The sequence below is a fragment of the Oryx dammah genome, unplaced genomic scaffold (genome assembly GCF_014754425.2).
Source record: "Oryx dammah isolate SB20612 unplaced genomic scaffold, SCBI_Odam_1.1 HiC_scaffold_9, whole genome shotgun sequence".
NCBI lineage: Eukaryota > Metazoa > Chordata > Mammalia > Artiodactyla > Bovidae > Oryx > Oryx dammah.
The window spans coordinates 28,887,685-28,905,866 of record NW_024070193.1 but is presented as its reverse complement, the minus strand read 5'-3'; positions in this window follow the sequence as shown (position 1 = coordinate 28,905,866).

Here is an 18,182-nt window from a genome sequence, read left to right as displayed (position 1 = left end):
ATCTCAAATGAGTAAGGTAAGGCAATGCTCAAAATTCTTCAAGCCAGGCTTCAGCAATACATGAACCATGAACTTCCAGATGTTCAAGCTGGTTTTAGAAAAGGCAGAGGAACCAGACATCAAATTGCCAACATGCGATGGATCATGGAAAAAGCAAGAGAGTTCCAGAAAAACATCTATTACTGCTTTATAGACTATGCCAAAGCCTTTGACTGTGTGGATCACAGTAAACTGTGGAAAATTCTTCAAGAGATGGGAATACCAGACCACCTGACCTACCTCTTGAGAAACCTGTATGCAGGTCAGGAAGCAACAGTTAGAACTGGACATGGAACAACAGACTGGTTCCAAATAGGAAAAATAGTACATCAAGGCTGTATATTGTCACCCTGCTTATTTAACTTCTATGCAGTGTACATGATGAAAAACGCATGGCTGGAGGAAGCACAGCTGGAATCAAGATTGCTGAGAGAAATATCGATAACCTCAGATATGCAGATGACACCATCCTTATGGCAGAAAGTGAAGAAGAACTAAAAACCCCGTTGATGAAAGTGAAAGAGCAGAGTGAAAAAGTTGACTTAAAGCTAAACATTTAGAAAACGAAGATCATGGCATCTGGTCCCATCACTTCATGGCAAATAGATGGGGAAACAGTGTCAGACTTTATTTTTTTGGGCTCCAAAATCACTGCAGATGGTGATTGCAGCCATGAAATTAAAAGACACTTACTCCTTGGAAGGAAAGTTATGACCAACCTAGACAGCCTATTAAAAAGCAGAGACATTACTTTGTCCACAAAGGTCCATCTAGTCAAGCCTATGGTTTTTCCTGAGTCAAGGCTAGGGCTTCCCTTGTGGCTCATATGGTAAAGCGTCTGCCTACAATGCGGGAGACCGGGGTTTGATCCCTGGGTCGGGAAGTCCCCCTCTAGAAGGAAATGGCAACCCACTCCAGTATTCTTGCCTGGAAAATCCCATGGACAGAGGAGCCTGGTAGGCTACAGTCCATGGGGTCGCAAAGAGTTGTACACCATTGAGCAACTTCACTTCAAGGTTTTTCCAGTAGTCATGTATGGATGTGAGAGTTGGACTATAAAGAAAGCTGAGTGCCAAGGAATTGATACTTTTGAACTGTGGTGTTGGAGAAGACTCTTGAGAGTCCCTTGGACTGCAAGGAGATCCAAACAGTCCTTCCTAAAGGAGATCAGTCCTGGGTGTTCATTGGAAAGACTGACGTTGAAGCTGAAACTACAATACTTTGGCCACCTGATGCAAAGAGCTGACTCATTGGAAAAGCTGAAACTCCAATACTTTGGCCACCTGATGCTGGGAAAGATTGAGGGAAGGAGGAGAAGAGGACGACAGAGGATGAGATGGTTGGATGGCATCACCGACTCAATGGACATGCATTTGGGTAGACTCCGGGAGTTGGTGATGGACAGGGCTGCCTGGTGTGCAGCGATTTATGGGGTCGCAAAGAGTCAGACATGACTGAGTGACTGAATACAGTCAAAGGCTCTAGTGTAGTCAATGAAGCAGAAGTAGATGGTTTTCTGCATTTCTCTTGCTTTTTCTATGATGCCACAGATGTTTGCAATTTGATCTCTGGTTCCTCTGCCTTTTCTAAATCCAGCTTGAACATTTAAGTTCCCGGTTCACATACTGTTAAAGCCTGGCTTGGAGAATTTTGCGCATTATTTGCTAGCATGTGAGATGAGTGCAACTGTATGGTTGTTTGAACATTCATAGGCATTGCCTTTCTTTGAAATTGAATGATTCTATGAAGAGCTACAGGAATTTCAAGAACACCAAAAAAAGATATCCTTTGCATCACAGGGGACTGGAATGCAAAAGTAGAAGTAAAGAGATATCCGGAGTAACAGTCAAGTTGGCATGGAGTACAAAATAAAGCAAGCCAAAGGCTAACAGAGTTTTGCCAAGAGAACACACTGGTCATAGCAAACGCCGTCTTCCAACAACACAAGAGATGACCCTACACATGGACATCACCAGATGGTCAATACCGAAATCAGGTTGATTATATTCATTGCAGCGGGGATGGAGAAGCTTTATACAGTCAGCAAAACATGACCAGGAGCTGACTGTGGCTCAGATCATGAACTCCCCCGGAAGGGGTGTTACAAAAGAGCAAAGTCGAAGCTGTAATGCCTTTTCTGGCCTAACCCTGAAGTTGCAAATCCACAATTTCCTAAGGATATACAGGTCAGTCCTACTTAAAGGTAGGAGGATACTATATAGAACATGAATACCAAGAAGCAACAGTCACTGGACACCAACTTGGAAACTGGCTAACACAGAGATTCATGGGGTCGCAAAGAGTCGGACACGACTGAGCAACTGAACTGAACTGAACACAGAGATATTCAAAAATATTTCTAGAGACACTCAGGAGCATGATTTAAATCTAGCTATTGACCATGTTTTACAAATAGAAATCTGATTTTAAAAGTATTTTAATTTTGTTGGTAGGAAAAAAAAATCTTTGTTATGTTAAAAGCACACAACTATAAATTGTCAAATACATGACAACCAACAAGTCAGTGTTTTAAAAACAATTAGATAACACAGGGAATTTTTTATACAAGCATACTGTTGTTTAGTTGCAAAGTTGTGCCCAATTCTCTGTGACTCCAAGGACTTTAGGCCCCCAGGCTCCTTTGTCAATGGGGTTTCCCAGACAAGAATACTGGAATAGGTTGCCATTTCCTTCGCCAGGGGATCTTACAGATCCAGGGATTGAACCTGCGTCTCCTACAAGAATCGACAGGCACATTCTTTATCACTGAGCCATTACCTAGCTGTATAAATTCCATAGGCAAGTGAGTAAATGTAAGAGGGCATCAGTGCAAAAACTTTATATTATAAAAATTGCCTGCTTTAGCTTATTATTTTCTTGACAAACTGGTATAAAATTAAAAGTACAAAAAATAATTTGTTAAAAATTCAGGTTACTAACCAGTATATAAAATATATTTTTGAATAAAAATATTTATGCATAGAAAAAAGACTGGAAGCATACAAATGACATTAAGAGTAGTCTCTGAGTGTTTGGATTGGACATGACTTTTTCCTTTAGGCTGTTGTTTTATTTAGGACATCCGCAGAGAACATGAATCAATCACTTTTATAATGAGAAAAGACTCATGTAAAAATGCTTATAGTCTATTTTTCTGGCTGGCATTAAGATATTTCTGTTACCTAAATTGCCTTCTGAAGAATCTTATTTCAGATCCATCACTCTTTCTTACAAACCAAAAAAGGATAAGTTACCTATTCTAACATTTATTCCTGAGGCTACTGGAAACTAATTGTGAATAGGTGAAATAAGAAGTAAATTTCATTTACATTATTTTACTTTTATGTTCAATAAGGTCAAAAGTAAAGGTTTTGTATCTTTCTGGTCCATAAAATATGGATTGCTGTTTTCAAAGTACATCAACAGTGGTAATAGCTATTCCCATTAGTCAGTCCTATAATCTTATGAAATATTGACATGATAAAACAATGTAACTGAGAAAAAACCCAATAGAGCACAGGTTTTATTGACAAATAAATGCAGAGGCTTAAATTGTCTCTCACCAGCTTTATACTTCATTGACACATTATCAGAAAAATAAAGATTCAAGCTAGCCAAGATCAATGATTTCAAAATGATTCTTTAGTGCTCCATAAGATAAAAAAACAAATTCAATCCAATCATAATTCATATTTGGGTTCACGCCTCCCTGACAGTTACATTTTATGGCAAAATGTACTTTAATTTTGTATTCAAACCTTTTCCCAGATTTTCTTAGAGAATTCACTTTTTAATTTATGATACTTCCTTGCTCAATTCAAGCTTCATTCACTTTTAGATACTTTGGAAAGATAAATAACTGACATACTCTGCCATTCATGAGTAATGTACTGCCTGTAACTTAAGAAAATAAAATAGGTGGCCAAAGATATATATTTGTTTTAGAAATAAATATGTATCATATGTATAAGTAATAAAATAACAATAAATTATAAATATGTTATAAAAGTGCTTTCCTATTTTACTGGGTTTAAATTATATACTGTTATATATTGTTAGGTCATATACATTTTAAGAATGAAATACCTTAGCTGTGGCTTATGCTGAATATGTAACTACATTTGACTGTAAAGCCTGCAAGTTTAGCCATATGTTTACATATTATTACAGACTGCTCTTTCCAGTATATATCCATTGAGAAATATATTCTTTATTCTTTCTTTCTTTTGGTAAAATACTGTGTCATAGAACTCTAATTAACAAAAATCTTGAAAAGCAAAGATTTCTCCAAGTAGTGCTTTAAACTTTTCTCCATGTCCCAGTTTGTGACATAATGAATTCAGTTTAGTCCAGTTCAGTCACTCAGTCATGTCCGACTCTTTGCGACCCCATGAATCGCAGCACACCAGGCCTCCCTGTCCGTTACCAACTCCCGGAGTTTACCCAAACTCATGTCCATCAGGTCGGTGATGCCATCCAGCCATCTCATCCGCAGTCGTCCCTTTCTCCTCCTGCCCTCAATCTTTCCCAGCATCAGGGTCTTTTCCAATGAGTCAGCTCTTCACATCAGGTGGCCAAAGTATTGGAGTTTCATTTTCAGCAGCAGTCCTTCCAATGAATACCCAGGACTGATCTCCTTTAGGATGGTCTGGTTGGATCTCCTTGCAGTCCAAAGGACTCTCAAGTCTTCTCCAACACCACAGTTCAAAAGCATCAATTCTTCAGTGCTCAGCTTTCTTCACAGTCCAACTCTCACATCCATACATGACCACTGGAAAAACCACAGCCTTGACTAGATGGACCTTTGTTGGCAAAGTAATGTCTCTTTTTTAATATGCTATCTAGGATGGTCATGAATTTCCTTCCAGGGAGTAAGTGTCTTTTAATTTCATGGCTGCAATCACCATCTGCAGTGATTTTGGAGCCCCCAAAAATAAAGTCTGACACTGTTTCCCTATCTATTTGCCATGAAGTGATGGGACCAGATGCCATGATCTTCGTTTTCTGAATGCTGAGCTTTAAGCCAACTTTTTCACTGTCTTCTTTCACTTTCATCAAGAGGCTTTTCAGTTCCTCTTCACTTTCTGCCATAAGGGTGATGTCATCTGCATATCTGAGGTTATTGATATTTCTCTCAGCAATCTTGATTCTGGCTTGTGCTTCTTCTAGCCCAGTGTTTCTCAATATGTACTCTGCATAGAAGTTAAATAAGCAGGGTGACAATATACAGCCTTGACGTACTCTTTTTCCTATTTGGACCAGTCTGTTGTTCCATGTCCAGTTCTAACTGTTGCTTCCTGACCTGCATATAGGTTTCTCAAGAGACAGGTCAGGTGGTCTGGTATTCCCATCTCTTTGAGAATTTTCCACATAATGAATAAGCTTTATAAAAACCAATAACAATAATCATTTCTTGAGGATTTTCTATGTGTAGGAACAATACACACATATTATTACTTCATCTAATCTCGTAACCTCCTGTCAAGGTGAAAAACATTATCTCCACTTAACAGATGACGAAACTCACATCCATATATACCTAAAGCCTGGATTCTGAATATCACTTCCTTAAATACGGACCCTTAAGCATATTCTTCTCCATCTTAAGACCTGTGAGCTAAAGAGGCAAGTTATCCACCCTTGATACATCCACCATCCAATGGCAGGACAGACACAGAATAACTGCTAAAGATGGTACTTATTCATAAGTATAGGACAGGGAGACTCACTGCCAGCACTGCTCCACTGCACGTCCAAAATTAATACTTTCTTTGATTGGACGTTAGTCCTAGGAACTTTTTATTAATACTACAATCTTTAGTTGCAGCCTGAGGTCAGATTTCTTTTTCCATAAAATGGAGCCCATGTTAGCAAGAAGGAAGCCTGCTTCCTGCCTACAGAGTCTAAAGCTCCCTTTTTCACTTTGTACTTACTGTGTCTGTCCCTTTCACTACAGACTGATTTAATTCTTTTAAAATTGTTGTTTATTTTTATGAATTAATTTATAATCCACTCTGTTAGACAAAAGTTGTCGTACTTACGTATCTCTCAAGATGACCCATTCTTTACACTTGGGTTTCCTATAAGGTTGGTATGAGATAACACCTTTAGGACCCTTAAAATTCCTACTGTTTGTTTGAAGTACCACTTCAAACATTTCTGAGGTCTTAATAAAAGGCTTCATAGTTACACTCTCACTTGTATCTTTATAATTTTTTTTACATTATCCTGTATTTGATTTCCACCATTTGATTAGGAAAACATCTAATCTGAGAACTGCAGGGAATTTGGAATAAGAAACAGTTTAATGTTTCAACTTAGCAGTCTTATTCCTTAATGTTTCCCCTGAAATGTCACTTGAAAACTCAACAAGCTCATTAGGTACATTTCCCATTTTGCACATTAATCCAGGTGTTGATACAGTTTCCACCACAATATAACAAGAGCTCTTGATTTTCAGCTTTCAGTGTCATTTTCTTCACTTTTTTAAAGACCTCACCAATAGCTTCTTCAAGGGTCCTAAGACTTCTGCTACCCATACACCCTGTCAAAATCCTCCTAGAGATCCATCATGTTTGCACTAAGAGTGTCCTCATGGCCCTTCAAACTCCACCTATTACTTAGTTCCAAAGCCACTTCCATACATTTCAGATTTTTGCCATGGGATCTCCTCACTACATTACAAAACATATTCCTATTATTACAGTTAAACATTTATTTACCCCAAACTTACTGGCATAAAATAATTGGTTATTGCGCTAACAGAAATACAGTAGGACGCAGCAGAGATGGCCTGTAGGACACAGCAGAGATGGCCTGCCACTGCTCCATGATTTCTTGGACATCATAAGGAAGACCCCACGATTAGAGGACAAAATCACCTGAAGGTTCACAAGTCTTAACTATTTGAGAATTAATCCTGGGCTGTTACCAAGGATACTAATACATGGCTTTTCCACACATTTTGTGCTTCCTCACATGTTTCATGGATTCTAAAGCAAGAGTCTGGAGAAAGAGCAAAGCCGGTCAGAAATCACATCCCCTTTAATACAAGAGCCCTTTTACTGAATTAGACGGAATGTCATGTTCGCTATTATCTGTCGGTTGATTACAAAAGTCCACCCAGTTTAAAGACGAGGGAAGAAAGACATCACCCATGATGGAATGGCATCTGTCTCATGCTGTAAAAATAGGCATACAGGATGGAATATATGGAGATATGGCCATTGTGGAAAGTGCAATCTGCTAGAACAAGCTTGGAGGTCTGTTTGATTAGGAACACCTTTATTTCTATACACTAATTTATAAACAGCCCCAAAATCACTGAATAAAAAACATGGGGCAGATTAAAGACCTGAGTCCGCCCACAAACTGGGTCATTCAGAAAAAGATTCTATTCCTCTGCAGGTCTCAGTATCATTACTTATTTAAAAACAGAAGTATTATTTATAAAGATTTTAAACAGATGATCTTTAAAATTCTTTCCATGTCAAATATTCTATAATTCATCTATTTTAAAAGATGGGCGAATGTTTTCCATCAGGTGCTGTGTGATTCTTGTTCCTTGTGCTTCGTGTCCAACTCTTTGCAACCCTACGGACTGTAGCCTGCCAGGTTCCTCTGTCCATGGGATTCTCCAGGCAAGAATATTGGAATGCATTGCCATTTCCGCTTCCAGGGGATCTTCTCAACCCAGAGACCAAGTTTAAATACCAGAATCTTCACCTGTGAAATGACTATAATAATGTTTCCTTCTTAAGGTCATTATGAGAATAAAACAATATATGTAGAAAAGCTTAGAGTAAAACCTAAACTATAATAAGTACTCAACACATATTGCCTGTAATTTAATCGAGTATAAAGTCACCATACTAGTTTGGGAAGCAAATGTTGTGAAAGAGGTGACTTTTATCAAAATGTTAACTGAGATGTGTACAAATTTAGTCTCAAATAAATGTGAATAGAAATTATTCTTTGCTATTTTTAATAGTAAATATTTATTGATATCAGGAGTGGTATTAAAGATTTACACACATTTGATGCTTACATAAACCTGTAAGACAGTTTTTAGAGTTAAAAATTGCTACTTCTCCCTACCGTATGAAATATTACCTTCTACCTTGCTATATATTCTCCATGTTTAATACTTTTTACTTTTCTGCATTACCAGATATACCAGGCAAGAGTGGTTATGAGATACTGAGGGTTATTAATAGACATCATCAGTAATAAACTACAATGTTAATTTCATGCCCCAAATGCCTCTTATCTGCTCCTGATTGAAAAGAATTCCTTGTCTGGCCCTCTCAGCCTCATGTCACCCCAGAGCACAGCCAAGGATTGGTTTCCTTTCTTAAAGAGTTAGACAATTTAAAGGAGAATAGAAAAGGGCAACCTTTCTTTTTCAAATGAGGATTTCTAAAATTTGAGAAGTGGATACTAAAAGTAGAGGCACACAGAAAAATCTTGTCACGTGATATCCTTATTTCAATCCTTGTTGTTTCAGTCACCAAGCTACACTTTTCCCTTTAAAAAAAAATGAGGTAAAGTTAGTATATAATGTTATATGTTTCAAGTTACAGCATTATAATTCAACATCTGTGTAGAATTACACTACAAAATGATAACCACCAAAGGTATGTTACCATCCATCACTGTACATTTGACCCCCTTCAGCCACTGTGAAACAGTACAGAGAACCACCAAACTACTTTTCAAAAATACAAAAAGTTAAAAAAATAAATTAAACTGGTTTTCTTACCATAGGACTTTTCAGAGCTAACATCTGAGAGTCTCTAAGGAGGGTTCATGAAGAATTTCACAGATATATTTAACCTTGAAATTCATCTCCTAAAGGAGATCAGTCCTGGGTGTTCATTGGAAGGACTAATGTTGAAGCTGAAACTCAACAATATTCTGGCCACCTGATGCAAAGAGCTGACTCATTGGAAAAAACCCTGATGCTGGGAAAGATTGAGGGCAGGAGGGGAAGGGGGCAACAGAGGATGAGATGGTTGGATGGCATCACCGACTCGATGGACATGGGTTTGGGTGAACTCCAGGAGTTGGTGATGGACAGGAAGGCCTGGTGTGCTGTGGTTCATGGGGTCACAAAGAGTCGGACATGACTGAGCAACTGAACTGAACTGAAATTCATTTTTATTTTTCTTCCTAGACTAGTATTCATTGGAATACTAGTTTTCATTCACAGAGTGTTGGGGTGGATTTATCAAGAATTCACACAATGATGTCAGATAAACAGATCTGGTAGAAATGGTAGTTTTGATTTGGAAAGACAGTAACAAGCATGGAGGCATTTCTGCAGTACAGAGTCCCAGATTAGTTGGCAACTGGAAATACCCAGACATTGGTATCAACAGGAAGACAAGAATGTCTGCAAACTGGGAACAGGAAGAGGGAAGCTACCCCAGGTAAGTTTACTCTGCTTTACATCATTTTCTTTCATCCTGCAAACTTCTCTAGGCCATTCAGCTTATTCAACAAGTGAACTCTAAAAGTGCTCAATTGAGAGACTTCATCCACAGCTAACTAATCCTTATATTCCAGAGTAAGAACTATCATCAAAAAACATGGGGCACAGACTAACTCAAGGTCAAGTAAGTTTTATCCTAATTTGTCACTGTTGATCAATCACAGGCCCTGCCATCTCTTTTTATTCATAATACTTTTTTAAGACAGTGAAACCTTCTATCTCATTTGTGACATGTTGGAAAGTAGAACCACTGTCATACACTCACATTTGCCTTTGGTTCAGGTGGAGAACGTGATAACACATGGCCTTCCTAGCTGCTCTCCTGCACTCCAGCTCAGTCACTCAGTTGTATCCAAATCTGCAACCCCATGGACTGCAGCATGCCAGGCCTCCCTGTCCATCACCAACTCCTGGAGCTTGCTCAAACTCATGTCCATTGAATCAGTGATGCCATCCAACCATCTCATCTCTGATGTCTCCTTCTCCTCCTGCCCTCAATCTTTCCCAGCATCAGGGTCTTTTCCAATGAGTCAGCTCTTCACATCAGGAGGCCAAAGTACTGGAGTTTCAGCTTCAGCATCAGTCCTTCCAATGAACACCCAGGACTGATCTCCTTTAGGATGAACTGGTTGGATCTCCTTGCAGTCCAAGGGACTCTTAGTCTTCTCCAACACCACAGTTTAAAAGCATCAATTCTTTGGTGCTCAGCTTTCTTTGTAATCCAACTCTCACATCCATACATGACCACTGGAAAAACCATAGCCTTGACTAGACAGACCTTTATGCTGCACTAGGGGTCCGTTAAGTTTTGACTGTTTACAACGATGAGCCTAATAAACCCACATACAGCTCTTCTCTGGATTCTGTCCCAAAGTCTCCCTTATAAGAAAGAACCTAATGAATGAAGTCTAAAAGTTAAAAATAATAATAGTGACAATAAAGCTTTGGCTATAAACACTTTATTCTTCCTTTTCAAATAAAAACAAATGACATATTACTTGCAAAATTTTGGATTAGATACCAAAATTCTCAGAGACATTGAAGCGTACTGTATTCAGAGGTATTTGTTGTTATTATTTTTGTCTAGTCACTCGGTCATCTCCAACTCTTTGCAACCCTGTGGACTGTAGCCTGCCAGGCTCCTCTGTCCATGGAATTTCCCAAGCAAGAATACTGGAGTGGGTTTTCAGTATGCCACAGGGATTGAACCCATGTCTCCTGCATTGCAGGTAGACTCTACCACTGAGCCACCAGGGAGCCTGTATTCAGGGGGATAGTCTTGGTCATTATTTAAAACACTCATTCACATAGGGATAACATACTCTGTCTATCTTTGACATTTTAAAATGTTCCACTTAATTTTACTTGATTAAGATTGTCATTTTTTTTCAGCCTTGCTCAGCTTTACATAGTTAATCTTGCCACATAAAGCTGTGAGTCCAAATAACTGAGAGAAGGAGAAAATTTTCAATCCAAAACAATTATATGAAACTTTCTTCTGATAGATAATTTTTACAGTAAAATGTACTTAACAAGATGTCTATTTCTAATATACTTGCTTTTAGGCAAATTTCATAGAGAATTGGACCTTCAAATTTGGCAGGTACAGTATTTTAATAGTCTAATCATAAAAGAAAGCTTATGTGTTAGATAAAAATATTCTCAACTGACATTAGAAGACTTGGACTTTTATATGTATGTGTATATAAGACTCTGTGTGTGTGTGTATAGATATATATATATAGAATTCTCCAGCACCTACTGAATGAACTTTTATATATATATATATTTCTTTCCCAAATGGTGAAATCTGTGCTTAGTCACACCTCTAACTTATAGGTCGGCATTCTGTGAATGCCAGAATTCATTAATTCGTTCAGCACATATTTACAGAATTATCCATTCTAAGTCAACTACTTGGATATTGATTGGGATTGAATAGAAATTCATTCATTCATTCAACAAATTCTATGAGCTTGGCTCCATGCTACATGCTAGAAACAGAAGGGTGAGTAAGATAAGAGTCTGGGGAGAGTCATGAACAAATAATCACAGTGATGAACCCAAGAAATGAAAAAAACTCTAAGCAACCAAAACCAAAACAATTAGGGATTTGACCAGGGCATTAAGTTAGTTGGTGAACCAGCCCTCTGTGCATACCTCCCAACCCTGTACAGAGGTAACAAAATTAATAATGTTTCCCACAGAGTTCCAGGTACTGGCTGTGTGCCCATTTCACCCCTCAGATGATGATTCCATTTTACTCTGACAATGTCTCAAAACTATTCTGAAAGAGAAACCTTCAGAGGCCATGCAGAGCTTCCAGGCTTTAACCTTTCTGTTCCTACCCTCCTCCCCTGCCCCCCGAAACCTGGAGGCACCTTAATTTTTAACCCTGGCTAAGGTCCCTGACCAGGTCACATGTGAGTAGTTAATGTCCTAGGGAACTATCACCAGATCACTGGTTTCCAAGCCTGGCTGAACACCAAAATCACCTGGGGGTGGGGGGTGGGGTAGTGCTTAAAAACAAACATTTCCTAGAAACACACAATCTAGGACAGAGATTACTAAAATATTGTCCCCAGTCCAGCAGTATCAGGACCATCTAAGAACTTATCAGAAATGCAGAATCTTGTCATTCAAAAAGATACATGCACCCCTATGTTCACAGCAGCACTAGTGACTATAGCCAAGACATGGAAACAGCCTAAATGTACACTGACGAATAAGGGAGATGTGGAACATAAGTAGAACGGAATACTATCCAGCCACTAAAAAGAACGTGATAATGCCATTTGCAGCAACATGGGCAGACACAGAGATTATCATACTAAGTGAAGTAAGGAAGGAAGAGAAAGACGAATACACAATATCACTTATACATGAAATCTGAAATATGACACAAATGAACGTACCTATGAAACAGAAAGAGAATCACAGGCATAGAAAACAGACTAGTCATTGCCAAGGCGGAGGGGGTCAGGAGAGGGATGGAGTGTGAGGTGGGGGTTAGCAGATATAAGGCCCTATATAAACAATGGATAAACAAGGTCCTACTGTACAGCACAGAGATCTATATTCAATATCCTATAATAAACCATAATGGAAAAGAGTATCTTTAAAAATGTGTGTGTATAACAATCACTTTGCTGTACAACAAGCAGTTAACACAACATTGTGAAGCAACTATACTTCAATTAAGAGAAAGAAACATCCAAGAGAAGGAACCTTGGGCCACACCTCAGATGCCCTGAATCAGAAAATCTGTGGGTGCAGCCTAGTGATCTTCACTCTAATAAGCACTGTAAATGCTTCTGAGGTACTAACCATTTGATCTTGGATTTATGGGGTAGGCGCTAGAAATTATTCTTTTAGCACCTCAGGTAACTTTGAAGAAAAATGAGTTTGAGAACAAAAAGGAGAGTACTCCTCATGGCTCCAAACACTATTTGGAATGTCTCAGAAAGGTGAGATAAACAATGCACAAAACAAAATAATGGAAAAAATCTTGAAGGAGAGAAATTTGCCAAAGAATTCACAAACTGAAAGGTATTGCTATCAATAGTGACACATTCAAAAGTTAACACTATAAGATGTTTTTAAGAACACATTTATTTCATAAATTAGGCCTATTTTGACACCTACAAACCTAATCTTTTAAAATTATCTATTCTAAAGCCATGATTTTTAAAATAAAACAATTTAAAGAATACATGCCTGAAATAGTAAAAAAAAAAAAAAAGAAAGAAAGAAAGAAAAAGAAAAATGTTCTGTTAAATAAATGTCCTGATAAAAAGAGAGCTTTTTATCTTGAATAAAATGTGTGGCATTTTATTCTATTTACAGTTAACACTAGCTTAAAGTATTACTGTATTTTAAATGTTTATAATATGAGTATATCTCTGTTAATTAAGCTTATCTGTGCTTTACATTGTTTAATAACTGAAAATTAATAGGAAAGAGGTAAGAGCTAGAAAGACCATCACACTCTTGATTGTAGACTGCATATAGTAAAGGTGAAAACAAAACCTTTAATGGTTATGACTTTTTACTGCTTGTTGACTGCAAACAGATATCCCGCAGAAGCACACTAATAAGCTACACTTTGGAACCCAACAGACGCTTGCTAAATCCCAGGGCTGTGGAGCCCTGTGTTAAGAACATGGTCCCTCTGAGTCTTTTATAGTTTCATGCCTTGTGTCTGGACTGTGTCTAGTGCTTTTCATGCTAATTCTCCACTCCCAACCCTCCACACACACACACACACACACAGACACACTGACACACACACAGTGAGTGCTGGATCATTAGAATCCCCACCTCAGGTAAGAGAAGTGAATGTTAAAGAGGCTAAGCCCCTTGGCTGCCTCAGCTGACCCTAGGCAGACTTTATCCAGCCCATGTCTCTTCCCCTCCTTGAAGCCTAACACAGTACTAGGAACACAACAGGTACCAGGAATGCTCGGGAAATGCAGGGCTGTTTTGTTTGCTGTGCACATGGCTTTCTGTCTGGCCTGGCTTAAGACTTAAAGAGTCCCAAAGTACTGAAAAGATGACCTATTTCCAATTTTAAAACTATACTCAACTATAAACTAAGCCTACGAAAGTCCAACAAGATTTTTATTTTTCTCATGACTACTACTCTGATGCTTTGTTAAAAGATCAAATGTAAAAAATCTTTAATAAATGTTTATTGTTTTGGCTTCACTTGGTACACTAAAAACATGCATACAACATGATCCAGGGCTGGCCTATTTCAACCTGATTCACTGAAGAGGGTGTTAGACTTTTCTCCATATTTTTGCAACTCAGGGCTTCTCAGAAGTATGGCTGGGAAGGGAAGAAGGAAGTCTGTCTTTCTGTCGATCTTGGCTTTAATACATCCTTGACTAAGCTTCCACGTATCACTAAAAATCTGCAAGAGGGAGCCAAGTGCTAGAGCCTTCTCTCCTAAGTGTGAATATTCTAAAACCAATCCAGGTTTAACTAGCTTAGTCAAAAAGATCTTGGGAGTCTCAGCACCAGAACATTTGCTTAAGCATGGGAGCAAGCACTGTCCATGTGTGTGTGTGTGTGTCTGTGTATATCTGTATGTGTGTGTGAGTGTGAACTCCAGCTGGCACTGGTGCAAGATACAACTCCAAAGTTATGAGCATAAAGCAGGCAACTACTGTCATCAAGAGAGGCCAAGAAGAATAATCAGGCTTTGACAATAAATTGAATGTAAAAGCCTGTATGGTTTGGTTTTCTTGGGAAAACACAAATTCCTCACCACAGCTTAGCACTCACTGATGTGGAGTCTATCAGCACTTTGCCTGACCAACTCGCCTTCTAACACACCAATTCCTAAATATTACACACACCCTAGTGCTCCATCATGAACTCCTCACCTTGTTCTGAAGTTTCCACGGGAGACGTCTTTTGTGACAAGGGTGGGGAAAATGCAGCGAAGAGTTAAAAGTGAATCTCTTACCTCTTTGAACTGTTTTCTTCGTACTTTGTGTACACAGATACACTTTTGATGTGTTAACTAGAAAATCTGACTAGAAAAGAACAAAGCAGCTGTCACTGGGAGGAAGACACCGACAAAAAAAAACTACACAGCCCTTTATTGAAGAACTGTCAAGCCCGTCCTACACTGCTAGGGTTGTCTGTGGCATTTATCAAAGACCTGGATCTGATGCAGGAAATTAAAAATAATAATAATAATAAATCTGTCCACTGGACATTTATTAAAAGAGTCTAAAATTATATTACATTTAAAATAACAAAAATTGATATTTTAACAATTCAGACACAATGTTGTTTTTATTAAATTTATTTATATAGATATATACTTGTATATACATGTACATGCTTCTCTAACCACAAAAATACACAAGTATGCATAGAGAATTACAGTACGTGTGTCAGTAACAGCTCTATAGAAAAATTAAAAGCATATATATTTTTCTCACTATGAAGGAATTCTTAATGAGTTTAAATGCTTTTTCTCAATGTAATTTTCATTTGAATATCATAAAAAATTGAATCTTTTTAATATTCTGAAGAGATTAGAACTTAAACAAGGTCCTTAAAGGCAAATTGATGTCTTCATGTTGCTCTACTGACTTAGAATTATTTTACTGAGCATCATTCCTGGCTTTAAATAATATACAGGCTTTGCTTGACTCCAGGTTTTTACATATTGATTATAAATTTGGGCTCAGTTCTAACTACAATATTGCATGGAATTTAATAACCTTTTTTCTAAGTAAATATACTGTATGTAATTAGTGTTGTTGTTGTTTTTGTTTTTAACAAAATCCCAATAGCATGGACATAAGGTAAAAAGAAATCCATTAAGGAGTGCATAAGAAAAGAACTGTTCAACAAAGAAACTATACATGTATTCAAATGAATGTAGCTCCTTATATTTTCAGGTCACAGTGACAGATTATGATAGAGCTTCAGGCTTCAGCCTTCAAATCTTACCTCGATATCACTGAAGAGTTGCATGACCATAGGCAGGTTATTTCACTTCCCTGTGTTCAGCTTCCTCCCATCTGTTTAAAAAAAAAGCATTTACCTAACTAGGGTTGTTCAGATTTTTAAAAGGCAGGGAGATGTTCTCATGGTTAAATAAGCTGAGAAGATGCAATACCAAACAATTCATTCTGCATTGAACAATGGTAAATAGATGGCAGAAAAGAATGCAGACCTTCTCAGAGCCTTTGATAGGTTCAGGTATCTTTTTAATCTCAAGTACAACTCAGTGTTTAGAATGCCACAGAATTATTTAAACTGGAACATTTTTACAATGAGTATTTCTAGAGATTGGCATTTCCCAAAACACAGTTTGAAACACGGTCGTTCTAAGGGGCATCTTAGGTCAAGAGAAACCCTTTTATGGCACACTTCAACTTGTATATGTAGACCAGGTCACAAGAACTGGGAAACTCTTTGCTAACTCTGCTCACTGTTGCTTCAGTTGCAAAATGATTTCCATGGCCTGAAATGACAAGTTTACTTTTCCTATATCCATTAAGAAGAAACTCTCTGGAGGATAAATTATTAAGTAAATACATTGTTCAGAATTATTTTTAAACTAAGATTAGAGACTTCCCAGGGTGGGATTATGGGTGCAAAATAGGTGAAAGGGATTAAGAGGTATAAAACTCCAGTTGTAAAACAAATAAGTCACAGAAATATAATATGCAGCATAAGAAATATGATCAGTAATATGGAGACATGTGGTTACTAGACTCATTGCAGGTATCATTTCATAATGTACATAAACGTCAAAGCAATATGCAGTACACTTGGCGCTAACAAAATAATGCATGCCACCTATATCTCAACTGGAAAAAGAATTTGAAATGTTGTTGCAAGTGGTTTATATGCATTTATGTATCCAAACATTTATCAAGTTGGACTACAGACCAAGCAGGTATCTAAATTTAGGATAAGCACTGGGTAAGATGGCCAGTGAGATGAGTTTTACTATATTTCCCCCAAAAAATGAAATAAAAGGAATATTTTCAGGCAGGTTTAGCTTAAATCCATGATTTCTTGTTTATTTTTGATTCTCAAAAGCTAAAATATTGCATTGAACAGGGCTTTATCAATCTAATTTAACTTTTCGATCCTTTGAAGACAGAAAGAATTGATGATTAATTTCTCTCCTTTTTGAAAATTCTGTCCTCTGAAAATTCCAACATTTTCAAAGGATCTGATAAATAATACCAAGTTCATTGGCATTTCAAACAGACAAGACACATCTATTTTAAACCATTATGAATGTCATATTTCCATTCAAACTTGAGAAGATCACATTTTCAGCTACCAACCAACTACGGAAAAATCTTTCAGACAACAATAACCTCTTAATTGAAGATTTCTCTTAAAATTATTTTTATAGAATAATGTGGGAGTTCTCCTTCTGAAAAACAAAATTACTTTTAATGAAGCGGTTCAAAATCAGGGCAGAGAAAGAGCAAAGAGTTTCCTTGAGGTTCTCGTGACAGTTTACATAAAAAGATGTTTTATTTTCTCTTTGCAGGGTGTACACCATCATTTTGTCTTATTATTCCTGACATTCAGTTCATCATATTAGCATCTTTGTGGGAAACAAGAAAGCAATTAAGGTTTTAGCTCTTTATTCTTTGGGAGACAGATTTGCTTTCCCTCAAAACTCTTAATGATGAGGCAGACCTGGTCAAACACTAAATGCAAGGATTTTTAATGCAATAAAGATGGAGCTTTAATAATTTTCAATTACAGTTATTCTGCAATAATGTTAGCAAATCTCATCTAAAAAGTAAATTATTCATTGAATAGGAAATGGGAAAGTCTCAGGATTGTGTGACTTTCCCATTTAAAGTTTCACTAAGATTCTCCTTGATAAAGTCCTTTTAAAAGATTACATATTTTATACTTTGTTTCTATCCTTTTTCTTCATTCTTGATGCTGTTTCTACTTTTTAATATACTTTTCTAACAAAACACAATAGTTATAGAGCAGCCATTCAGAGAGATCTATTCAGAACGAGTACTCATTCACTTGCTGCCAGAAATACTGATAATATGATATTTTTTATTTAGTTTTAAGAATACATTTTTCATTTTAAGCAAATGAAACCTAGAACCAAATTTTTAAAAAAGTCATTGAC